The 27858-nt window shown below is 40.8% G+C and overlaps 1 protein-coding gene and 1 pseudogene across 1 annotated transcript in view; one reads left to right on the forward strand and one right to left on the reverse strand.

Annotated features, from left to right (window-relative positions):
• Positions 1-11195, forward strand: part of LOC100081141 — a 74573-nt pseudogene extending 63378 nt beyond the window's left edge.
• Positions 1-27858, reverse strand: part of CSMD3 (CUB and Sushi multiple domains 3) — a 778187-nt gene that overhangs the window by 736478 nt on the left and 13851 nt on the right.

Consider the following 27858-nt stretch of genomic DNA (forward strand, 5'->3'; position numbering starts at 1 on the left):
AGTGACTTTCCCAAGGTCACATAGCAAACATATGGTAAAGCTACAATTAGAACCCAGGACCTTCTAACTCCCTGGCCCATGTTCTATCCGCTAAGCCACCGTGCTTCTCATCATTTTCATCTTGGTGACTGTGTGTGTGTCATGGCATGAGAGAAGAGAAAGGGTCTGTATCCAACCACAGTTCTTAAATTCGGGTCAATACCAGTCTTGTTTTGGCTTTGCATGGGCAGGGTACCCATGACTGTGAATGTGCCAGCCAACTGGAAAAATATTATCTTATAATATTTATTGTTGTCCTATAAACCCTTATTGAGGCAGGGCTTGAGAGGGAGGCTTGGTGGTTTTAATTACTTTTTTATCTGAAATGCCCTTGCACCAAAATAAAACAGGGGTGAGGGCATGAGAAGAAAAGAAAGGCTACATCCCTTAAAGATCCTTTTATCAAAGAGCATCTTTAGCTCACGTAGGTAGTGTGGCCTAGTGGGAATAAAACATGACTGAGAATCAAAGGATTCACTTAAATGTACATATCTGTAATGTATTTATTAGTATTGATGTCTATCTCTCCCCCTCTAGGTTATAAGCTCATTATGGGCAGGTAGTATGTCTGTTATATTGTTGTTTGTACTTTCCCAAGCACTTAATACAGTGCTCTGCACACAATAAGTGCTCAATAAATATGACTGAATGAACGAATGAATGAGTACTTCCAGATCTGTCACTGACCTTGTAAATAAATTGAGAAAAATCACAATCTCTAAGAGCCTCAGTTTTCTTATCTGTAAATTATATATATAATTTAAGCAAGTAGGGGTACAGTTTCTCTAATTGTGTTTACCACTATGGCTTTTTAAACCATAATGGAGTTTTTGGTCTATCAGGATACCTGGATGAAGTATGAATATGAAGTAGACAAGTATTTTAGTAAATTAAGAATCAATATAGATATTACTGTTGTCATGAAGTGTCAACATACTGGAACCATTGTGTTAGATTTAGCAGAAACAGTGGTTGCATCTGCAGATACCTTGGTTTATCAACCAGTGATATTTGACCTCTCACTGCAACAAAGAGAGTGGCAGGGAATGTAGCAGATGATACAAAATAGGCTACAGGAGGAATATTTGCTCCAAGATGTGATATTCAAAAATGCTTTTAAAAGCACTTCAATTTCACTGCCAAGGGGAGAACTTTCATTATGACCTCCTGATGAATTTTGGATTCATGGACATCTGCATGATAATAAAGTGGCAAGGAATCTTCACATAACTGTGGGCAACCTACAACTTTTCCCCCAGAATAGATCATCTGTCTTTTGGTGATCTTGTCCCAGGAATTATTAATCCTTTAGATGGAACCAAAAAAATTGCCATAGATAACAACCAGATATTTCAGTATTTTATCACAGTTGTGCCAACAAAACTTCACACATAAAATTTCAGCAGACACCCATCATTTTTCAGTGACAGAAAGGTACAGCCTGCACACTCTGCTCCTCTGCCGCTAACCTCCTCACTGTGCCTCGTTCTCGCCTGTCCTGCTGTCGACCCCTGGCCCACGTCCTACTTCTAGCCTGAAATGCCCTCCCTCCTCACAACTCTGCCAAACTAGCTCTCTTCCCCTCTTCAAAGTCCTACTGAATACTCACTTCCTCCAAGAGGCCTTCCCAGACTGACCCCCCCTTTTCCTCTGCTCCTCCTCCCTTCCCCATTGCCCCGACTCCCCCCTCTGCTCTACCCTCCTCCCTGCCTCACAGCATGTGTGTATATATGTACATATTGATTATTCTATTTATTTTATTAATGATGTGTATATATCCATATTTCTATTTCTTTATATTGACGTTATTGATGACTGTCTACTTGTTTTGCTTTGTTTTCCCCCTTCTAATCTCGCCCCTCCCTCCCCACATCTAGGCTGTGAACCCGTTGTTGGGTAGGGAGTGTCTCTATTTGTTGCCAAATTGTACTTTCCAAGTACTCAGTACAGTGTTCTGCACAGAGTAAGCGCTCAATAAATACACCTAAATGAATGAAAGTAAGCTCTCAATAAATACGTTTGAATGAATGAAATATATTTAGATAAGTGCTTTGGGATTGAGGGTGGGCCAACTATATAATGCCCAAAGTTCACTGATCCAGGGGTAGAGATTAGGTCTACAATTTTATTGTATTGTACCTTACAAGCACTTTTGCTTGCTACTCCCTCTATTCCCATACTAATCACAAATACTAGTCTGTGTGAGTGAAAATGGGGAATTTTCAGCCAAAATGGAAACTTACATTTCATAGATCACCTTTCAGTTTGAACAAGAATGGAAATATTTCTAGTCTTAAAAAAGTAGCTCATTGAGAGGAAAACAGCAAAGGCAGAGTTTACTGATGGGTATGGGTGTGTCTGAAAACGTTGGAGTGTTTCTCTTTCATATACAATAAAACTGCTGTGTCTGAGGATATTTCATCCAACACCTTGGTCTAAAGTGAGACCATAATGATTCCCACCTTGATTAGGCACATAGGACAGTGCTCTGCACATAGCAGTTACACCACTGATTGACTGATTGATTTGAATTTGGGATAGAACACCAAATTAGGGCATCCTACCACAACCTGCAGTGATTTACAGTGGTTGTCGCAGTTACATATTTCTGTACTCCCACACAAACCACAAATTCCCACCTCATGTGGTAATAATAATAATTGCTAGCCAATATTATTAGTAGTAGTAATAACTACGTGCCAAGCACTGTACTAAGCTTTGGAGTAGATACAAGATAGGCTCGACATAGTCCCTATCCTAAACAAGGCTCACAGTCTAAGGGAAGGAATTAGAGGTGTGAGGTCTCAAAGACATCACTTGTGTCTACACTGTTGTGTCCCCAAGTGATTCTGAATTCTCCCTGGGCAGATTTAAGACACAAGAGCAATTTTACACCTCAAAATTTTCTTTCAAAAATATGTTTATAGTCACAATCTAGGCATTGTACTCCTTTGGGATTCCTCATTGAGGTTACATACTTAAAAGAATTCTAGCATGGTATACTGCTCAAAGGAAGCTTGGGCAAGGGGAATATGGCAAGTCTATTGTTTGGGGAGAGGGCTTTTATGTAGGTTGAGTCAACAACAGGCTTTATGTAGGTTGACTGATTTCTATATTTCAAAGTTTAGTGCTATTTAAGAATAAAGTGAGGTCTATAGCAAATAAATGTGATTGGACACACCAGGGAAAAATCAAAATGAAATTATCTTGAAAAAAAATCTAGAATTTTTCAGGGAAGAGGGTTATACTATACCACATCTTTTATTTACAATGTACTTCCCTAGTGAGTTGATGATATTTGCACTGTGGAGGATCCATTTCCAAGGATTGATTGATTAATCCATTTCCATGGAAGATTATCCTTGTTCAGAGAATATTCCCAGATGCAGAATGATGCACTAAAAATACTCCAACCTCTATAGAACATTTACATAGAGCAATACAGCTTATATCATCTAAAAATGAGCATATGTTAAAAGGGAAGTAAATGCCAATGGATTTTCTCTCACCTTTCCGTAAAACATCTAGGCCAGGAAGTCTTCCAGAGAAGCAGGGGCAAAATACATAGTGGGTAAATAAATAAAGGTAAAGGATTAATTAATTCATTCAATCATGTGTATTGAGTGCTTACTATGTACAGAGCACTGTACTAAGCACTTGGAAAGTACAATTCAGCAATGAAGAGAGACAATCCCTGCCCCCAGTGGGCTTGACTATCAAGGAGAGGAATCATCATCATATGGTTCCCACACATGCCACAGTTGGACACAAGTAAACTGCTGGATGGATTCACTGATCTGACCTCCTATGACATTTCTTACATCATTCTACTTTCCTGTAGTTCAGTTTCCTCATCTATAAATTGGGGATTAAATATATGTACTCCCTTCCATTAAAAATGTGAGCCTTATGTAGGACAAGGAAGGTATCACACCTGCTTAGTTTTTATCAAAAAATCAATCATATTTATCAAACCATTCCTGTGGGCAAAGCACTATCCCAGTGCTTAGTACAGTACATTGCACAAAATAAGCACTTAAAAAATACCACAAGTATCATTATTTTACTATTTCAAAGGGCTACTACAGTGTTCAGCACACAGTAGGTGTTCAGTAAAGTTGTTGAATGAATGATAATTTATGTTCTGCTAAAGAAAAGTAAAAATAAAACATAAAACTAATCAATAACCTCCTTGTATTGGTAAATATTCTTTCTCTCATGCCCAGGAAATGTATAATATCCAGTCACCAATTGCAGTGATTTGCTCATATGTGAATAAGAGCAGGGGCAAAAAATTCATGGACATCTCTTCCAGGGTACAAAAGGGATAAAGAACCACTTCTTATTTATCATTTACAGACTAAATATGTTCCAATTTTAGTGTATCAATCTATTTCTGCATCTTCTAACTTTTCTAGAAGGATGTATATAAAACAGTTGTCTCTGTTTCAACTTTGAAAATGCAAAATTTACTTTCCCTCTTTCATTTTTCAAGAAATAGTGTGTTGATAAATAAGGAATCATGATGGAATAACAGAGAAGAATAAGATCATTAATTAGCATTCCTAGTTCATTTTCTGAATGTTTTCGAGGAGGGAAATAATTCATAGATATGGGATGGTTAAAAAAAGTCCAAACAAAGATATTTTTAACAAGGCATCAAAACCTAGCACTAGAAACTCCAGATGTGCCTTCAACATTTGATGTATGAGGGCCTTTTTTCTCTCCCTAACACTGAAGTTTATTGTTTCTGCTGCCAAATCCAAACCTCCCACATTCTTTTAATGAAGAATGCTTGGGTAATGTTCTTTTGGCTCCCTAATTGGTGTTGAAAATTGCCATTCTTGCCAAGTGTGATTTGGTTAGTATCCAAATGTGCATGCCTTAATCAGGCAAAACTCATTCAATATTTATGAACTCAGCGAATCTGTCTTTGCCTGGAAAGAAAAACAGATTCCGACCCAATCATCCAAAGACTTAATCCTTATCCCAGGTAACCCTTCAAGCCACTTGTTACATTGAAAGAAACCATCCCCTCCTTTAAATGGGAATCTCTGTGCTTAGGAGACCAATGAATAATATGATCACTGGCATTTTCCTAAAATATTGGTATGTTCATTCATTCACTCATTCAACCATATTTATTGAGTGCTTACTATATGCAGAGCACTGTACTAAGCACTTGGAATGTACAGTTAGGCCAAAGATAGAGACAGTCCCCGTCCAACAACGGTCTCACAGTCTAAACATATACTGATCATTACTAAGATTTTTCAATTTAACATTTATTTTAGATATAAAAATAGCAGGTCATGAGTCTTTCTTAAGGATACAGTAAAAATTTCACAAGTCCCCTAAAAAGCAATCAATCCATTAATTAACATAATTTAAGAAAGATACTGTTACCACAAATAGCGCCCCAGATTAAAAGATCAAAAATTTGTCCATAGGTCTAGGCTACTGCCTCTATCCTCCTACACATTGTAATATTCTAGGGAGTTGAAGAGGTAGTCTATAAATTACTAGCTTATTAACCAACAACCTAGGACCTCATGTCTTTAAAAGGCTGATGTGATAAAATATCAAATTGAATTTAGCTCCACCAGGCTGGATTGATTGAACTTGGAAAGAATCACCTTAAATGGGGAGGGAGGGGTTTGGATGAGACCCTAAAATGTATTTGTCTGGACCAAATCCCCACTAGATAAAACAGAGAATCACAATGCAGGAACCTTAACAATTAAAATCTATCACTCTATGGACTATCATGGTGCTAAGTGACAAGAGCAGCAATTTTCTGATGAGGAGAAAAGTACTTTTTGCATGTGAGCCAGTCACATAGTTAGTAATGGAGTATAGTAATGTAATAATGATGACAGTATTTGTGAAGTGCTTACTATGTGTCAGGCACTGTAATAAGTGCTGGGGTGGATATAAGCAAATCGAGCTTGACACAGTCCCTGTCTCACATGGGGCTCACAGTCTCAATCCCCAGTTTACAGATGAGGTAACTGAGACACAGAGAAGTGAAGTGTTTTGTCCAAGCTTACACAGCAGACAGGTAGAGGATGCAGGATTAGAACCCATGACCCTCTGACTCTCCGGTCCATGCTCTATCCACTATACCATGCTGCTTCTCAACTTCTCTACTTAGAGAAAGAATCTAGCCTAGGGGTTAGAGGACCTGGGTTCTAATCCAGGCTCCACCACATGCCTGCTAGGTGACCTCGGGCAAGTCACTTAACTTATCTGTGCCTCAGTTCCCTCATCTGCAAAATGTGGATTCCAAACCTTTTCTTCCTCCTACACTGACTGTGAGACCCATATGATACCTGATTATGTTGTATCTACCCTCGTGATTGGTGTGGTGCTAGACACTTAGAACAGTGCTTGGCCCATAGTAAATGCTTAACAGATATCATTATTATTAAGAGCTTAACAAATATTATTGCTATTTTTAACTATTGTCATTATTATTATAAGTAAAACTTTCTGGTGAAGTGAACTCATAATAGTGGGAACTGAATATTATTTATTTCTAGGTAGATTGACAATAGAATTCATATCTTGATCCTTTGTTCTAAGGAGTGACAAACAATTGAATGTCTCAAACCTTTTCAGAATCCATATTCAACCAGGATGATCATCCTTAAAAATAGTGTAATAACCTTGGTTTGGGATTGTCAAGTGGGAGCCTCTTGTAAACCCAGATTTTAGTAGACACACAAGCAACAAAAGGGAAAAAATGTTTATTTGGTAATGGAGAGGCTGTTCTAGAGTGGCTAAGGTGCCTAGGGTCATAAATGAATGTCTACTTCAAACACAGAAACGTCATGCAATTATTACCAGTGCTTTTGCCCCCACCTTGACTGACAGTAATATGAAAGATTCTTTAAAAGAAAGACAGCTTGGATGCACCCAAACCCTAAGGAGTGATGCTGTATTGATCATATCATACTCTGACAGTGAGATGTAAATATTACCGTGGCTATGTCTGATTGCTCAGTGCTGAATTGTTCATTCCTAATGCATTCCAAACTTTCAGTAGCAATTCAATTTCAAAATAGCTTCAGAAGTACCCAGACGATGACTGTCAACTACTGGAAAGTGAAAGATATCAAGTATCCTTTCCAAAATCCTAGAACGAGTCGTCTACAATCGATGCTTAGAATTCCTTAACTCCCATTCTCTCCTAGACGCCCTCCAATCTGGCTTCCGTCCCCTCCACTCTACCGACACTGATATCTCTAAGGTCACCCAAGACCTCCTTCTTGCCAAATCCAATGGTTCCTACTCCATTCTAATCCTCCTTGACCTCTCTGCTGCCTTTGACACTGTCGACCATCCCCTCCTCCTCCATACCTTATCTCACCTTGGCTTCACGGACTCTGTCCTCTCCTGGTTCTCCTCTTACCTCTCTGGCTGGTCATTCTCGGTCTCCTTCGCTGGAGCCTCTTCCCCCTCCCATCCTTTAACTGTTGGAGTTCCTCAAGGGTCAGTTCTTGGCTCTCTTCTGTTCTCCATTTACACTCACTCCCTCGGTGAACTCATTCGCTCTCATGGCTTTGACTACCATCTCTACACAGATGACACGCAGATCTACATCTCTGCCCCTGTCCTCTCCCCCTCCCTTCAGGCTCGCATCTCCTCCCGCCTCCGGGACGTCTCCACCTGGATGTCGGCCCGCCACCTAAAACTCAACGTGAGCAAGACTGAGCTCCTCATCTTCCCTCCCAAACCCGGTCCTCTCCCAGACTTCTCTATCACCGACGATGGCATGACCATCCTTCCCGTCTCTCAGGCCCGCAATCTCGGTGTCATCCTTGACTCGTTTCTCTCGTTCACCCCACATATCCTATCCGTTACCAAGACCTGCCGGTTTCACCTCTACAATATCGCCAAGATCCGCCCTTTCCTCTCCACCCAAATGGCTACCTTACTGCTACAGGCTCTCGTTATATCCTGGCTAGACTACTGTGTCAGCCTTCTCTCTGACCTCCCTTCCTCCTCTCTCGCCAGTCTATTCTTCACTCCGCTGCCCGGCTCATCTTCCTGCAGAAATGATCTGGGCATGTCACTCCCCTTCTTAAACACCTCCAGTGGTTGCCTATCAACCTCCGCTCCAAACAAAAACTCCTCACTCTAGGCTTCAAGGCTCTCCATCACCTTGCCCCTTCCTACCTCTCCTCCCTTCTCTCTTTCTACTGCCCACCCGCACGCTCCGTTCCTCCACCACCTACCTCCTCACCGTTTCTCGGTCTCGCCTATCCCGCCGTCGACCCCTGGGCCACGTCCTCCCGCGGTCCTGGAACGCCATCCCTCCTCACCTCCGCCAAACTGATTCTCTTCCCCTCTTCAAAACCCTACTTAAAACTCACCTCCTCCAAGAGGCCTTCCCAGACTGAGCTCCTCTTCTCCCTCTACTCCCTCTGCCACCCCCTCTTTACCTCTCCGCAGCTAAACCCTCTTTTTCCCCTTTTCCCTCTGCTCCTCCACCTCTCCCTTCCCTTCCCCACAGCACTGTACTCGTCCGCTCAACTGTATATATTTCCATTGCCCTATTTATTTTGTTAATGAATTGTACATCGCCTTGATTCTATTTAGTTGCCATTGTTTTTACGAGATGTTCTTCCCCTTGACTCTATTTATTGCCATTGTTCTTGTCCGTCCATCTCCCCTGATTAGACTGTAAGCCCGTCAAATGGCAGGGACTGTCTCTATCTGTTGCCAACTTGTTCATCCCAAGCGCTTAGTACAGTGCTCTGCACATAGTAAGTGCTCAATAAATACTATTGAATGAATGAATGAATGAAAGTACTTACAACTACATCAAAGCAGCCAGAAAGCCCAATACTGGGTATCTCTACAGGATGCTCTCTATCAATCTATCCTTATTCCTTCATTCATATTTATTAAGAGCTTACTGTGTGCAAAGCCCTGTACTATGTGCTTATGACTATGAAAGTTCACAAATGAAAAAGCCAGTACTTCTTTGTTGAGAATTATTCCAAGATCATTTTCTATCTGTAGTTATGGTATTATTAGGTCTCGAGCTTTGCTCTTCTCACTAAAGAAGATAGAAAGTAATAAAGATCAAATACAGTTTTTGACCTAAATAGGATTACAAACTAAAAGGTAAGGAATCAAGTAACATTCTCATTTTATATGTTGTAGGTCTCTGGACAGTCCTTATCATCTCTTTTTTCCCCACTCCCTGTGCCCCGTAGTCCCTCAACACTTGATTCTGGACCCATTAACCTCAATTTACACTTGCTCCCTTGGAGAGCTCATCTGCTCCCACAGTTTCAAACACCTCCTCTATATGGATGATTTCCAAATCTACATTTTTAGCCCTAATCTCTCCCTCGTCTTTGTAATTTCTCATTTTGCCCTCCTTCCAGTATATTTCTACCTGCACATCCGAAAGAGAACTTCTCATCTTCCCTCTCAAGTCCCGTCCTCCACTTGACTTTCCCATCACAGTTAACAACATCACTATACTTCCTGTTTATCCAAGCCTGTAACCTTGGCATTATCCTTGACTTTTCCCTTTCTTTCAAACTACTATTCAGTCTTACAATGTAATTAGACTTCCAGAGCATTTCCAGCAATAGTACCTATGAATAGTACTCAAAATCAAATGACAAGGCAGGATTAGAGCCATTGAGGTCAAGGAATACATGCATACTTCCAGTAGCAATTCATTGCTCATTACATCATACCACATTTTTCCTGGGGAGAACATATGAGGAAGTGAATAGTAGTGGGATACCCAAGTATTGTCAGAAACAGGATGAACAGAAAAAAAATGCATAAAGCAATGAAATAAAAACTTGATTAATGTGGTATCAAAGAGGGCAAATAGTGAACAGCAACAGAAGACAACACTCCAAAATGGGGTAGTTTTCTTGGAGCAGAGGTTCATGATAGCATGATAGCGAAATGAAATGAAGGGGAAGTGGAAGCAGGATCAGGCACTGTGGGAAATAAATGCAATTTTTCCAACTACATGTACATCACTCAAAGTTTCAAACAAAACATTGGTTCTTCTTGAAACTTGAATTGAGCTTCTTTTAGGTTGTTTCAGGGGGATGGAATTGGTTATTTCCCATTAAAATTTTAACTAATATTTATTTCAACCTTATACCAAGAATAGTACATATTAATGCCATTTACATACACACACATACAAGATGAAATAAAGATGAAAACATATGATCCTGTTCACAGTGATTTTCCCTATTACACAAATTGTATGGAATGTTGGGGCACTACTGTAGATTGAAAATATTACTTTAAAAAATAGTAATGATTCACAATATCTCTTTAGAATTATTTCATCTTGGCTATTAATATGATTTTTTGCAAATATTCATCATTTTCTATGAACCCAAACTTTTTTTTTCTATTTTAATTTGTATCTCAGATCTGAATACTCATCATATTCAGTTTGCTATTTTCAAACATTTTCTTTTGCACCTGTCAAGCAACAGAATCAAAACTTAAAACCCTGGGGTAATGACCCTTTAGCCAAAGGTGAATTGATCTGAAGATAATTAAGTTGGTTGAAAGTAGCCACAGAAGCAGCATGGACCAGTAAGTCAGAAGGACCTGGGTTCTAATTCCAGCTTCACCACATGTCTACTGTGTGACCTTGGACAAGTCGATTAATGTCTCTATACCTCAGTTACCTCATCTGTAAAAAAGGAATTAATATTGTGAGCCCCATGTGGAACAGGGACTGTGTCCAACCTGATTAGCTTGTATCTACCCTGGCACTTAGTACAATGCCTGGCACTTAGTACAATGCCTGGCACTTAGTACAGTGCCTGACCCTTGTAAAGCCTTAAAAAATACGATTCAAGCAGTTAGTACAGTGCTCTGCACACAGAAAGTACTCAGGAAATACGATTGAATGAATGAGTGACACAGCCTAATAATATTAAAAAGATCAGGGGTTCCTTTCTCTGGAGTAGTTCATTTTTACTAGGAGTTCCATTTGATGGGAAAAGAAAGAGAATGTTGCGGCATCTGCTTGCTTTTTCTTAAATGGATTCAGACACATAAATAGCCATTATTTCTCTGGCCAAGTGAAAGGACTGTTCTGGAAAACACCCCCGAGTAAAAGGTTTATACACTGGCCAACTGTGTTGTAACAGCACACAAATGATTTACAGTGGTCATGGCAGTCACATATTTTCAACAAACCACATACTCTGCTGGGATCGAAAAATGTCCTTAGAAAATCTGTTCATTTCGACAGGGCTACTTTCAGTGACTTATAGAGCAATATAATACAACAGTGCAGTGCTATCTAGTGGTCACTGCACCACAGAAAGGTTTGCTGATATTACCCACTAGGAAGCCCCACTATAGGAATACAGCATTCCTCTCTTCACTACCATCACTTCACTGGATAACAGCAGTGGTGGTGAGTGGGCTCTAGCAGAGAGGGGTAAAGGTGGCCATTGTGACAAACTGTCTTTTCTAAATGGGGATAAGAGTGTGGCGCTTATGGACATTGTGACAAATTGGCTTTGGCGGGGGGCCTCCATCATAGTCCCACCCCTCCACTCTGCAACAGCTACTACAAGCCTTTTTCTTTTACAAGTTCTGCTCAGCTCTGACTTACTTTATGTTTGTCTCAACATCTAAGGGTATACGCTAAGAGAATATGATCCCTGTGGGCAGGGAGCAAGTTGTTTTGTTATTCTGCACTTCTCTGGTGCCTAGTACAGTAGAACACAGCAAGTGTGTGCTCAATAAATTCTGCCCCTTCTATTACTTTCATCACTGTCCCTGGATAGATATCATGTACATGACTAGCAAGGAGTGTTGTGTATTCTATACTCTAAGTTTGTTGTCTCTCCTGTAAATCAACACCTTATGTTGACAGGAGACAGGAGACAGGTGACAGGAGATCACACTGATGAAGCTTAGAGTTATGCCATATAGGGTTACCAATAATGGAAAGGTCTAAACCGATTCACCTGTGCTGAACAGTAGCAGCTTGGGAAAGAGTCAAAGGCAGATGATCAGGTGATCAAAATTTTGATCAAATACAATAGCAGAGCCTCATGTTTTTACTGTGTGGAAGAATGCAGTGGGAAACCACTTCCATATCTTTACCAAGAAAAGGCTAAGAATAGATATACCAGAACGACTTTATGGTAGAAGATGGGATGTTCTGTAGAGGGTGTGTCCTTGGAATCACTGTGGATCAGAAAGTATTTAACAGCATTAGAAGAAGAAGAAGAAGAAAACGCTCGTTGTAGGCAGGGAATGGGTCTACTAATTCTGTTTTACTGTATTCTACCAAGCACTTAGTCTGCCTTTTCGACTGTGAGCCCATTGTTGGACAGAGATTGTCTCTAACTGTTGCTGAATTGTACATTCCAAGTGCTTATTACACTGTTCTGCACACAGTAAGCGCTCAATAAATATGATTGAATGAATGCTCTGCACACAGTACATTCTCAATAAATACCACTGATTGATTTGATATTAGGGACCAGTGGGTTGTTCTGGCACTGCAGGAGAGAAATGGTAATGTTGCAATAATTGCCTGACTGCCACAGATGTCTAAGCACTTGTGTTCCATTATTCTGCCTTTAATGTTGAGCCGCTTTCCCTGTCCATTCAAGAAGTTGATCAGCATAGTGAAGACAGAATGCACAAGTTAGCATTTTTTTTTTCAATTCAGGGTAGGTCTATTATAAACTATTCATCTTGAAGTGGTTCTCTCTGTCTCCAAAGGAATATTCTTAGTGAAATGGCATGCAGAGTAGAGGTTAAGAAAGATCTTACCTGACTGCTACTATTATTCTCTGTCCAGACTCCTTCTGAACTGAAAGACCAATCATTGGACATATTTTGACTTTTGACTCTTATAGACCTGTTCATAAATGTTATCTCCTCTCCCTCTAATTCTCTTCAACTGCATGAGCTGTTTCATTTTTTTCTGTTTATAAAGTAACAGGAAATGAATTTTCATTTTTGTAAATCTTGAATTGTGAGATAATTTTTTAAATTATATTTGATAATTTGTCATGGAGTCATCTTCTCATTACACAGCTCATCACATTTTCTTTACAGGAAGGAACCTTGGGTTTAATACTGACGTCGAGGAATCCCAATGTTCAAGAGTAGTTAAGGAAGAGGATGGTACTATTGGTCTCCTGCCACCTCAGATCACTTATTATAATTGACCTGAGCTCTCTTGGATTGAGTGAGAGAGACAAGAGGGGATGAAGGGACAAATACAGGGTCTCTTTATTATCCTGGAACAACATCTTCAAACTATCATTTGCAAGCAGCAAAGGAAACTGGGCAATGGAAGGGTAAGTAACAAATTACCAGATAAAATGGTTCCCGTAGAGTTAGGATGAGCCCATGAAATTACAATGCAAAATGAAGTGAAACAAGATGGGAGATAAGGAAGTTGGGGAAAAAAATGGTCCTAGGCAGGAAGAAAATTAAAATAAAAGCAGAAAATGGGGGACATAAAACATAAAGAGGGCAAATCATGAGGCCCTTCAAGGGTCCTTATATTGTATTACTCTATTGCACTGTACTTTACCCAGTGGTTAGTACAGTGCTCAGCACTGAGCAAGTGCTCAATAAAATGATTAATTGATTGCTCAGCAAAATATAATATGAGACATGATACTTGTCCACAAGCAACTTGCAGTCTAGAGGTGGGAACAGAAATTGAATATTGATATGGGAAATGGCAAAGTGCTATGGGACTGAAGTGGGGTGAATATTAAATGCTTAAGGTACAGATTCAAGTGCATAGAGAATGCAAAAGGGAGGTTAAATAGGGAAAAAGAAGGCTTAGTCAAGGAAGATCTCTTGCTGGTGATGAGATTTAAGGAGAGCTTTGCAGGTTGGAAAAGTAGTAATCTGTTGAATATGAAGAAGAAGGAAGTTCTAGGCCAGAATGAGGATATGGGCAAAATGTTAGTGGACAGATAGGCAAGATCGAGATACTACCACCCAAAAGTATGAGCAATCAATTAACTGTATTTATTGAGTGCTTAACTGTGCAGAGCACTGTAATAAGTACGTGATGAAGTACAGTATAGCAGACTTGGTAGACATGTTTCCTGCAAAGATCTTGAGGTATAGAAGGGGAGAGACATTAAAATTAATTATGGATACTTACATAAGTGCTATGGGGCTGAAGGTAGGGTGAATAAAGTGTACAATCAATAAATCAAGCACTGTGTTGAACGCTTGGGAGAGTAGAATAAAAAATAATTAGCAAACATATGTTCTGCCCTTAATGAGCTTACAGTCTAGAAGAGGAAACAGACATTAATATGAATAGTAATTTATAGTACATAATTTAAAGATATGTTCAAAGGGCAATGCAAAAGTGAGAAGAAATAGGGGAAATGACATCTCTTGGAGGAGATGTGATTTTAATAAGGCTTTGAAGGCTTTGGAGAAGCAGCATGGCTCAGTGGAAAGAGCACGGGCTTTGGAGTCAGGGCTCATGAGTTCGAATCCCAGCTCTGCCACTTGTCCGCCATGTGACTGTGGGCAAGTCACTTAACTTCTGTGTGCCTCAGTTTCCTCATCTGTAAAATGGGGATTAAGACTGTGAGCCCCACGTGGGACAACCTGATTCCCCTATGTCTACCCCAGCGCTTAGAACAGTGCTCGGCACATAGTAAGCGCTTAACAAATACCAACATTATTAAGGTGGGGAGAGTGATTGTCAGATATAAAGAGGGAGGGTGTTCCAGGCCAGAGACAGGATATGACGGAGGGGGCGGCGGCGAGACAGACAATAAGACGAAGGCACTGTGAGTAGGTTGGCATTAGAGGAGTGAAGTTTGTGGGCTGGTTTGTTATAGGAGAGTAGCAAGGTAAGGTAAGAGAGGGCAAGGTGATGGAGTGCTTTAAAACTGATGGTAAGGAGTTACTGTTTGATACAGGTGTGGATGGGCAATCACTGGAGGTTCTTGAGGAGTGGGCAAACCATGGACTGAATGGTTTGTGAAAAATGATCTGGGCAACAGAATGAAGTATGGACTGGCGTGGGGAGAGTAAGGATGCTGGGAGGTCAGCAAGGTGGCTGATGCAGTAATCGAGGCAGGATAGGATAAGTGCTTGGATCAACATAGTATGAGTTTTAGTGATAAGCAAAGTGGTGATTTTAACAATTGTTGTGAAGGTAGAACAGTGACAATTTGGTGACAGATTGAATATGTGGGTTGAATGAGAGAGATGAGTTGTGGATAGTGCTAAGGTTATGAACTTGTGGGAAGATGATGGTGCTGTCTATAGTGATGGAAAAGTCAGGGGAGAACAGGATTTGGATGGGAAGATGAGAAGTTCTGTTTGGGATATTAATTTGAAATGTCTGCAGGACATCCAAGTAGAAATGCGTGAAGGAACTCTTTTAGCCTCCTTGACATCCACCCTAATGGACAGGGTTGCATTGACTGTGTGCTTAGACAGAGAAATGAAATCTGAATCAAAGGCCAGCATGGCTTTCGGTGGAGTCAGAGAATCTGATGAAATGGTATGTCAAGCTTCATCCCACGTTGAAAGCCCTTAAATCTGTGACAGAGAGCACCCTCACTTTCCCTTGACTCTATTTATTGCCACTGTTCTTGTCTGTCTGTCTCCCCCGATTAGACTGTAAACCCGTCAAACGGCAGGGACTGTCTCTATCTGTTGCCGACTTGTTCATTCCAAGCACTTAGTACAGTGCTCTGCACATAGTAAGCGCTCAATAAATACTATTGAATGAATGAATGAATTTGCCACTGCCCTTCCTGGTACCCAGCACAGTTTTCTTGTACCTCTCCTTTCACCGTAAAATCATCCCTCCATCATTCCTTTGAGACTGAGAAAGACACACCTAGACCACTTAACCAGTCACTAGTAAACATCAAAAAGAAGCAGTGTGGTCTAGTGGACAGAGCATGGGCCTGGGAGTCTGAAGGACCTGGAATCCAGTCCCAGCTCCATGACCTGTCTTCTGTGTGACCTTGGGAAAGTCACTTAACTTCTCTGTGCCTCAGTTATCTCATCTGTAAAATGGGAATTTAAACTGTGAGCCCCATGTGGGACAGAAACTGTGTTCAATTCAATTAACTTGAATCTACCCCAACTTTTACTACAATGCCTGACATACAGTAAGGGCTTAATAAATACCATAAAAAACAAAATGTTATAGCAAGATTACCAATAATGAGGTGCTGGAGTGCAGTCAGCCCATCAACATTAAGCCAATGTTCACAGCATGACAGCTCTCATGGATGGACATCTGAGGAGAATATATGAAGCAGGACACCCAAGTAGCTGGTGTTTGTTCCATAAGCCCATGTTTCAGGGTCATCTGTCTGTGACAGCTTTTTCTAATTGAATCATTTTCTACTCCAAAACTTGGACAGACACATGCTGTTTTGTGCACAGTCTCTCCTTTACAACATCACCAAGATCCACCCTTTCCTTTTTGGCAGAATCTCTCATCATATCCAAACTGCATTACCACAGCAGCATCCTTTCTGATCTCCCAACCTCCTGTCTCTCCCGGCTTCGGTCTATACTTCACTCTGCTGCCCAGAATATCTTTCTACAGAAATGCTCTGGGCATGTCACTCTGCTACTCAAAAACCTCCAGTGGTTGCCTATCAACCTTCTTATCAAGCAAAAACTCTTCACTATTGACTTAAAAGCTTTCCATCACCTTGCCCCCTCCTACCTTACCTCTCTTCTCTACTTCTAGAGCCCAACCCACAATCCGCTCCTCTGCCGCTAACCTCCTCACTGGGCCTCATTCTCGCCTGTCCCACTATTGATCCCGGTCCATGACTACCCCTACTCCTGGCCTGGAATGCCTTCCCTCCCTAAATCTGCCAAACTAGCTCACTGCTCCCCTTCAAAGCCCTAGTGAGAGATCACCTCTTCCAGGATGCCTTCCCAGACTGAGCCCTCCCTTTCCCTCTGTTCCTCCTCTCCTCCCCATCACCCCTACTCCCTCTCTCTGCTCTACCCCCTTTGCCTCCCCACAGCATTTGTGTATATTTGTACATATGTATTATTATATTTATTTTATTAATGGTGTGTTTATGATTCTATTTATTTTGATGCTATTGATGCCTGTCTACTTCTTTTGTTTTGTTGTCTTCCCCCTTCTAGACTGTGAGCCCACTGTTGGATAGGGATTGTCCCTATTTGTTGCCGAACTGTACTTTCCAGGTGTTTTGTACAGTGCTCTGCACACAGGAAGCTCTCAATAAGTACAATTGATTGAATGAATGAATGAATGAATGAATGAATGAATGAATGAATGAATACTGGACATTAAGCCCTGACTAAGCCCTCCTCTCCTCTCCTCTTCCTCCACTCCCTTCTGTGTCACTCTTACTTGCTCCTTTACTTGTCTTCTCTCCCATCTGCACAGCTCATGGATATGTACCTATATCTATATATATATATAGATATATATATATATATATGCCTGTTATTCATCTATTTATTTATCTATTTATTTATATTAATGTCTGTCTCCCCTTCTAGACTGTGAGCTTGTTATGGGCAGGAATGTGTCTGTTTGTTGTTATACTGTTTGTTGTTTGTTGTTTACTCTCCCAAGCACTTAGTACAGTGCTTTTGCACACAGTAAGTGCTCATAAATACAACTGAATGAATGAATGAAGAATCTCCAAACTAAAAATTTTACCAGATCAAAATAATTTTCATTGTCATTCTGGCAATTGGTTTTCTGGTGTCACTGTATCATTCAATCAGACTGCTGTCGTCTCTTATTTAGCAACATTCTCACTTCGTGTAGAAATGGCTCATAGAAGACCTTGAAGAAAATATAAGGTCAAAGGTGCAGTAAATACCTTCCATAATTTATGAGCCATCCCTCTCTTAGTCTTCATGAAACATCAATTAACCAATTTACACAAATAAAATGTAAATACTTCCTATCATGCAATCCTTGATATTTAGGCCTTGCTCATTTCATGTTTTAATGAAAATATTTTATAAATCTGAAGAAATGTTTGTTTCTTGGAATAAATGCATAAATAAATATTCATAATATCATTGATAAGCTAGAGGCAGTAAGAAGACTGTTTTATATTATCATCAAAACTGCAAAATTAGTTCCTTAGATTTTAACAGCTTTCATCATTTTTGAGATCAGTTGCCTACTTATTTTACTAACAAAGAAAAGTGGCAATGGGTGGCATATTTTAGATTTATCTGCTAAAAAAGGAGTTATATTTCCATTCATATTTTATGACTGAGGTTATCAAGATGAACAACAAATCCAATATAGTGTTAACTAAATAGGTAGACTATAGGGAGTACAGATATGATAGAGTCCTCCGTGGGCAACAATTCCCTACTTAAGCAAAATACAGCAACTGCATAACTTGGTGACAACGGAATTATAGGAATTTGTGCTCTTGCACTTTCACTGTTCCTCACTGAATCACTCATTAGTTTAATAAACCAAGAAGGAGATTTTCCAGAAGCAGCACTTTTTTGATAGGTTTTAAATATCAGAGAAGAGGAAGCCCAGCAGCTGTGCAGTGGGAGTTTTATATACATGGAGTGACAAGTAAAAAATAAAAAAATACAGGTGAAGAAAAGACTGTTGATAAATTATTTGCTTAGCAATAGCCTGCAGGAAATACACTGAATTCTCCCATAAAAAGGGCTTCTGTAAAAATGAAATAAATGTGTAGCCTAGTGGGAAGTAGTGTGGTCTACTGCATAGAACATGAGCCTGGGAGTCAGAAGGACCTGGGTTGTAATTCCTGGCTCCTCAACCTGTCAGCTGTGTGACCTTGGGCAAGTCACTTTACTTCTCTGTGCCTCAATCATCTCATCTGTAAAATGGGGATTAAGACTGTGAGCCTCACGTGGAACATAGATGATGTCCAACCTGATTAGCTCATTCCTACCCCAGTGCTTAATGTAGTGCCTGGCACATAGTAAGCACTTAAAAAATACCATTAGAAAAATGAATTAGAAATGAATGGCTAAATTCACTTTGTTTCTGGTTTTCTGCCCAATTCTCTTTTATCCTTGTTTTGAGTTCCTTTATGATCTGTGTATTTTGATTATTGCTCATTTTGTTACTGAAGTGAGGCCTGGAAATTTGACTGTGAAAAGCCATTGGAATCCAATGAGCAAGCATTTTGAAAATGATAGCAATATGATCAAAACAGTGAATGGGAAAGATAATTGGCTGGATGCAAATTATTTTTCATGTATAATTGCATGAGGACTGTTCAAATGAAATGTTCGCATTAATACTGTAACAGCTAATACCAGTTGAACAAAGCATGTGGTACACAATAAACACTTGATTGTAAAATTGCTGGGGAAAATTGTGTTAAAGAGAACAGTAGCTATCTCTATGCAGATAATTTCTAAACATCCATTCCTAAGCCTTGACCTCCCATCCAACCTGCAATTCTACATCTCCTCTTGCCTCCAGGATATCTCCTTCTATGTGTTTCAGCAACACCTCAAATTAAATGTATCTAAAATGACCTACTCATTTTCCATCATATACCACTCCTCCTCCTAACTTTCCTTCTCCCTTGATCACACCACAATCTTTCTCACCAGAGAAGTCACAACCTCAGTGTCATCCTGGACTCTTCACCATCTTCCAATTCTCACATCCAATTAATTACCAAATTTTGCTGGTTCTTCATACATAATATCTCATAAATCTCCCCTTTCATCTCCACCTAATAAGCTACAACCTGATCCAAAACCTGGTCATATCTTAGCTCACTGATATGTGATATTATTGCATGAGTCTCTCTTTACAGGTCTTTCTACTTCAAGGTTCTCTCAGCTGTAGTCCACACTTTGTAAACCTGGATGAATCATTCATTCATTTATTAAATCGTATTTATTGAGTGCTTACTGTATGCATAGCACTGTATTAAGTGCTTGGAGAATACAATTCAGCAATAAAGAGAGAAACAATCTCTGCCCACACCGAGCTTACAGTCTAGAGGTAGAGAGACAGACATCAAAACAAGTAAACAGTCATCAATATAAATAGATAGAATTATAGATATATGCACATCAAAACAGGCATCAATATAAATAGAATTAAATATATATATGAACATATACATACATATACATAAGTGCTGTGGGACAGGGGGAAGGGCAAAGGGAGCGAGTCATGTTGACGCGGAAGGGAGGGAGAGCAGAGGAAAAGGAGGGCTTAGTCTGGGAAGGCCTCTTGGAGGAGGTAAACTTTCAGTAAGGCTTTGAAGGGGGGAAGAGTGATTTTGTGGCTGATTTGAGGGGGGGGGGGGGGTGATCCAGGCCAGAGTTAGGACATGGGCCAAGGGTCGACGGCAGGACAGGCAAGATTGAGGCACAGTGATAAGGTTAGCACCAGAGGAGCATACTCATAGCAAACATGCTCATGTCTCCCCATCTGAAAAAAAAACAAAACCCTCATTTGACCCCACAGCTCTCTCCAATTATTGCTCCATCTCCCTCCTACCATTACTCTCCAAACTTCTTGAGCAAGTTGTCAACACTTGCTGTTTCCGGGTCCTCTCCTCCAATTCTCTCATTGGCCATCTCCAATCTGGCTTCCACCTCCTTCACTCCACAAAGAAACTACCTTCTAAAAGTTTGTAAATGATCTTCTTGACAAATCTAATGGCCTATATTTTATTCTAATCTTCCTCAACCCATCGGCTGCCTTCAACAGTGTCGACTACCTCTTCTAGAAACATTATCCAACCTTGGCTTCAGTGACACTGTACTTTTCCTGGTTCTTGTCCTATCTCTGGCCATTCATTCTCACTCTCTCTTGTGGGCTCCTCTTTTGCCTCCCACCTCCTAACTGTGGGTGGTCTTCAAGGTTCAGTTGTAGATCTCCTTCTATTTTCCATCACTCCTTCCACACCCCTTGAGAACTAATTCATTGCCATGGCTTAACTACCATTTCTATATGGATGATTGCCAAATCTATATTTAAATCTATATTTCCAGACTTGATCACACTCCTTCTCTACAGTCTCACTTATCCTCCTGCCTTTAGGACATCTTTACTTGGAAATCCCACTGACATCTCCAACTTAACATATCCAAAACAGAACTCTTTATCTTTCTATCCAACCCCTTTCCTTTCCTCTGATTTTCTCATCACTGTAGACAACACTGCCATCCTTCCTGTCTAGCAATCCCATAACCTTGGCATTATTCTTGACTCGTCTCTCTCATTCAACCCACACATTCAATTTGTTACCAAGTCCCGTCAGTTCAGCCTTCATAACATTACTAAAATCTGCCCCTTCCTCTCCATCCAAATTGCTACCATGTTAATCCCAGCACTTATCCTCTCCCAGCTTGGTTACTGCATCAGCCTCCATTGCTGACGTCCCTGCCTCCTGTTTCTTCCCGCTCCACTCCACACATAAACACTGCTGCACAAATCATTTTCCTACAAACCATTCAGTCCATGGTTTAGCCACTCCTCAAGAACCTCCAGCATTTGCCCAACTATCTTCACATCAAACAGAAACTTCTTACCATCAGTTTTAAAGCACTCATTTACCTTGTCCTGTCCTACTGTACCTGACTGTTTTCCTACTACACCCTAGCCCAAATATTTTGCTCCTCTAAGGCCAACTTATTCACCAGACATTAATATTATCTATCTCTCCCCCCAACCTCTCACCCACATGGTCCTCTTCATATCCAACAGATGAGTACTCTTCTACCTTCAAAGCTTTTTAAAGGTACATCTTCTCCAAGAGGCCTTTCCTGACTAGGTCTTCATTTACTCTTCCACCACTCTCTTCTGTGTCACCCTTTCTCTTGTATTTGCATGATTTATCAGTCCTCCCTTATCCCCACAGCACTTATGTACATATCCATTATTCATTTATATTATTGTACATTTATGTTATTCATATTATTATTATTTTTATTTTTCTTAATGTCTGTTCCCCCCTCTAGACTGTAAACTCATGGGCAGGGAATGTGTCTACCAACTCTGTCATAGTGTACTCTCCTGAGTGCTAAGTATAATGCTCTGTGCACAATGAGCATTCTATAAATATGATTGATGGATTGATTCCTTCACAGCATCTTTAGAATCCATCCCTTCCTCTCATCCGTGGCTATGTTCATTCATTCAATTCATTCAATAGTATTTATTGAGCGCACACTATGTGCAGAGCACTGTACTAAGCGCTTGGGATGAACAAGTCAGCAACAGATAGAGACAGTCCCTGCCGTTTGACGGGCTTACAGTCTAATCGGGGGAGACGGACAGACAAGAACAATGGCACTAAACAGCGTCAAGGGGAAGAACATCTCGTAAAAACAATGGCAACTAAATAGAATCAAGGCGATGTACAAAATCAAGGCGATGTACAATTCATTAACAAAATAAATAGGGTAACGAAAATATATACAGTTGAGCAGACGAGTACAGTGTTGTGGGGATGGGAAGGGAGAGGTGGAGGAGCAGAGGGAAAAGGGGAAAATGAGGCTTTAGCTGCGGAGAGGTAAAGGGGGGATGGCAGAGGGAGTAGAGGGGGAAGAGGAGCTCAGTCTGGGAACGCCTCTTGGAGGAGGTGATTTTTAAGTAAGGTTTTGAAGAGGGAAAGAGAATCAGTTTGGCGGAGGTGAGGAGGGAGGGCGTTCCGGGACCGCGGGAGGACGTGACCCAGGGGTCGACGGCGGGATAGGCGAGACCGAGGGACGGTGAGGAGGTGGGCGGCAGAGGAGCGGAGCGTGCGGGGTGGGCGGTAGAAAGAGAGAAGGGAGGAGAGGTAGGAAGGGGCAAGGTGATGGAGAGCCTTGAAGCCTAGAGTGAGGAGTTTTTGTTTGGAGCGGAGGTCGATAGGCAACCACTGGAGTTGTTTAAGAAGGGGAGTGACATCCCCAGATCGTTTCTGCAGGAAGATGAGCCGGGCAGCGGAGTGAAGAATAGACCGGAGCGGGGCGAGAGAGGAGGAAGGGAGGTCAGAGAGAAGGCTGACACAGTAGTCTAGCCGGGATATAACGAGAGCCCGTAATAGTAAGGTAGCCGTTTGGGTGGAGAGGAAAGGGCGGATCTTGGCGATATTGTAGAGGTGAAACCGGCAGGTCTTGGTAACGGATAGGATGTGTGGGGTGAACGAGAGGGACGAGTCAAGGATGACACCGAGATTGCGGGCCTGCGGGACGGGAAGGATGGTCGTGCCATCCACGGTGATAGAGAAGTCTGGGAGCGGACCGGGTTTGGGAGGGAAGATGAGGAGCTCAGTCTTGCTCATGTTGAGTTTTAGGTGGCGGGCCGACATCCAGGTGGAGACGTCCCGGAGGCAGGAGGAGATGCGAGCCTGAAGAGAGGGGGAGAGGACAGGGGCGGAGATGTAGATCTGCATGTCATCTGCGTAGAGATGGTAGTCAAAGCCGTGAGAGCGAATGAGTTCACCGAGGGAGTGAGTGTAAATGGAGAACAGAAGAGGGCCAACAACTGACCCTTGAGGAACTCCAACAGTTAAAGGATGGGAGGGGGAGGAGGCTCCAGCGTAGGAGACCGAGAATGATCGGCCAGAGAGGTAAGAGGAGAACCAGGAGAGGACAGAGTCCGTGAAGCCAAGGTGAGATAAGGTATGGAGGAGGAGGGGATGGTCGACAGTGTCAAAGGCAGCAGAGAGGTCAAGGAGGATCAGAATGGAGTAGGAGCCATTGGATTTGGCAAGAAGGAGGTCATGGGTGACCTTAGAGAGAGCAGTCTCGGTAGAGTGGAGGGGACGGAAGCCAGATTGGAGGGGGTCTAGGAGAGAATGGGAGTTAAGGAATTCTAGGCATCGATTGTAGACGACTCGTTCTAGGATTTTGGAAAGGAAGGGTAGTAGGGAGATAGGACGATAACTGCTGGGGGAAGTGGGGTCAAGAGCGGGTTTTTTTAGGATGGGGGAGACGTGGGCATGTTTGAAGGCAGAGGGGAAGGAGCCCTTGGAGATTGAGTGGTAAAAATAGAAGTTAAGGAAGGGAGGAGGGCAGGGGCGATGGTTTTAAGAAGGTGAGAGGGAATGGGGTCCGAGGCGCAGGTGGAGGGGGTGGCACTTGCGAGGAGGGAGGAGATCTCCTCTGAGGATACTGCAGGGAAGGATGGGAAAGTAGGGGAGGGGGTTAAGCACTATACATTGATCTTCTTGGTCAAAAATGCTAAAAAAAATACAAATAATGTTATCTTAATTGTTGCTGGGAGGTCTGCAATTTTCATTATAACAAAAAAATTAGATCATTTTTTTTATGTTAATATTTCTTCTAAGACTATGCATATTCATTTGTAAAAGGTTGTGATCTGTAGATTAGTTGTAAAGTGCTAATTTGATCCTATTTATTCCAAAGGCTTAATTTCCAGGCCAGAGCCAAATCATGGATTCAAAAAGGTTTTCATGATCTTCCATCAGAGATTAAAGGGAATTTTAGGATTATACAGTTGTTAAGGACTTCCTAACAGTTTATTACATTATTTTACAGAGAACTCCTTCCTAGAAACTTCAATACCTAATCAAAATGATATGTCAAATGCCTAGGCAAGCTAAAAATAGGAGCTGAAGAAAGCAAATACTACAAAATGTAATGGTGTCCTAAAGCAATAAAGAAAATTATTGGTCTGTCAGTACTTCCTTAACAACTTATATTTACTAGGACTTAGCATTGCCTTCATTAAAAAAAAAAAATCAAATGGAAATTTGGCACATAGAGTAGTAGCCTGAATATAAATATGTTTACAGAAAAATATTTAAATATAAGTCAAGCGACTCTAAGCACTTTTGGAAGTCAGCCAGAAACTTAAAATTTAAAATTTCAGAGTTTCCTATGATTTTCTTCTGAGAGAATCCAGATAAAATGTGGAAAAAAATTGCAACTGTACAAAGTGTAACACTTTGTGTTACAAAGTGTATGTGTATGCATGTGTTATAATGTGCATATATACATATACACACATATATGCACACATATAGATATATATGTATATATAGATATGAGATCTTAGCATATTTCAGTATCATGTATAGATATAGATAAATTATATATTAGATCTTAGAATATTTATTAGATCTTACAATATTTCAGTATCATACAGCGTAACTCAGTGGAAAGAGCACGGGCTTGGGAGTCACAGCTTTTGGGTTCGAATCCCGGCTCTGCCACTTGTCAGTTGTGTGTTTGTGGGTGAGTCACTTCACTTCTCTGTGCCTCAGTTCCCTCTTCTGTAAAATGGGGATGAAGACCATGAGCCTCACATGGGACAACCTGATTACCCTGTATCTACCCCAGTGCTTAGAACAGTGCTCTGCACATAGTAAGCGCTTAACAAATACCATTATTAGATATATAGATCTATATATAAACATGTAAAAATAAAGACCCTGCCATTCATCCAGTGGAAAGACCAAAGATCTGAAAATGGGGACATCTGGGTCTAGACCTGGTTTTGGAATAGAAGAATCCTGAAGAGGCTTTGCCACCTCAAGACTTCTGTTTGTCAACAGGTCCAGTAGGAATCCTAACAGTAATCTGGTTGACATGGGCAGAGGAGATCACTGAAGCTTCTGAGGCAAACGCCTGGTCAGTTATGGTGCCAAGACATAGCCCAAACAGTGATCCTATATTCAGTTGAGCCATTACTGTGTCCTGTATGTCAAAATAATTTTCCTGTGCATTGCACAGTACCTGAATCCACTGCCATGGCAAGAACACCACTGGCGGGGATTCGAGTCATAGTGGTGCAGATTCTTGGTCCTGAAATCTACCACTCTTGACAGGAAACTCCATCATATCTTAAAATCAATAATCCTTTTTAAAGCATCACCCTAAAATGTCATAACAAATGGAGCATGGTTATTCTTAATAAACCAATGCATCAAGTAGCAGGTGTTTTGTGTTACCACGTTAGCTTGCTCTTTTTTAAGAAAAAGCTCTGAGTTCATTAATCTTATTGAAAGGAAAGTAAAATGATACAAGATTTGGTATCAAAACAGGGTAATATAGATTTTTTTTTCTGAAAATTTTCAGTCAGACAAAATCTGTATGGAAGAAATCAAAGACACAATTACTGAATTCACTGAGTCATAGGATAGTTGGAATTATGTCAAGTGTAGTGCACAAACCTTAGAATCTATGAGATAAATGGAAAACAGAGAAAATCAGTAATGAATGGGTTGATCTCCAGAGACTGTAAAGTATCAGTAAGAGGTAAAATTAGATGCCAAGTAACTGAGAGAGATGAAGACTCTCCTAAGGGTCTTTAAAGATCTTGCAGATGAAATCATAGCATAATTCATGGTCATTTTAGGGACTTATTACATAAAAGTAAGGTCTCAAGAGGTTACAAAAAAATCAAATATCATATTACTCTTCATGATGAGAGAGTCGAACTAGAGGAAATTGCTGACCATTTGTAATGTAATTCAGTTGGTATCTGGAAGGTAGGTATCTACTCCAAGCTTGGACAGTGACTTACAGAGTGATCTCAGTCAAGTCACAAAGCCACACTCTAAATTTTCCCGCTGGCAAATGCGTACTGTTCTAGGAAAAGAAAAATATGATAAAATATTTTGGAAATACAAATACTATGTGAATAAAATATATTTTATATGTAAAATATAGTAATTTTAATTTATGAGTACTATAGGGTGGGTATGTGTGTGGTGTGCACATTTTTGATAAATGTTTCATGAAGACTTATCTATATTATTATTCAGGTATATGGCCAATGGTCAACACGTGGTATTCTGCCTTAAAAAATATGTCAAAAAGTAGCTTAGGAGCATTCATTCATTCATTAAATTCATTCAATCGTATTTATTGAGCGCTTACTGTATGCAGAGTATTGTACTAAGCACTTGGAAAGTACAATTCAGCATAAAGAGAGACAATCCCTGCCCACACTGGGCATACAGTATAGAATGGGGGAAACAGACTTCAAAACAAGTAAACAGACATCAATATAAATAAATAGAATCATATGTATGTATGTATATATATATGTGCTGTGGAGCGTAGGAGGGGCAAGCAAAGGGAGCAAGTCGAGATGACATGGAAGGGAGGGGGAGCTGAGGAAAAGGGGGGCTTAGTCTGTAAAGGACTTGGAGGAGGTGAGCCTTCAGTGGGGCTTTAAAGGGGGAAAAGAATGATTGTTGGGCAGATTTGAGGAGGGAGTGCGCCCTGTTCCAGGCCAGAGACAGGACATGGGCCAGGGGTCGATGGTGGGACAGGTGAGATCGAGGCACAGTGAGAAGGGTAGCACCAGAGGAGCGGAGTGTGAAGACTGGGATGTAGAAGGAGAGAAGGTATGTGGGGTAAGAAAAAGCAAGGTGATGCAGGTCTTTGAAACCAATAGTGAGGAGTTTTTGTTTGATACAGAGGTTGATAGCAAACCACTGGATATTTTTGAGGACGGGGAAGATATGCCCTGAACATTTCTGTAGAAAGATAATCCAGGCAGCAGAGTGAAGTATGGACTGAAATGAGGAGAGATAGAAGATTGGGAGGTTTGAAAGTAGGCTGATGCAGTAAACCAGTAAGAAAAGGATGAGTGATTGTACTAAGGTGGTAGAGGTTTGGATGGAGAGAAAAGGGCAGATCTTGGTGATGTCATGAAGGTGAGACTGGCAGGATTTTGTTCTATTTTCAGGCTTCATAACTCCTGTAGGTAATAAATTCCATACACTTACCCCATTCTGTGATTATATTCATGATGAGATCCTATGTATACATAAAGAAGTAGATGAAGGATTATGTGCAACCTAATCAATACTTATAAAACTCACATGAAAGCAA

The sequence above is a fragment of the Ornithorhynchus anatinus genome, chromosome 4, assembly GCF_004115215.2.
Source record: "Ornithorhynchus anatinus isolate Pmale09 chromosome 4, mOrnAna1.pri.v4, whole genome shotgun sequence".
In the NCBI taxonomy this organism is placed as follows: Eukaryota; Metazoa; Chordata; class Mammalia; order Monotremata; family Ornithorhynchidae; genus Ornithorhynchus; species Ornithorhynchus anatinus.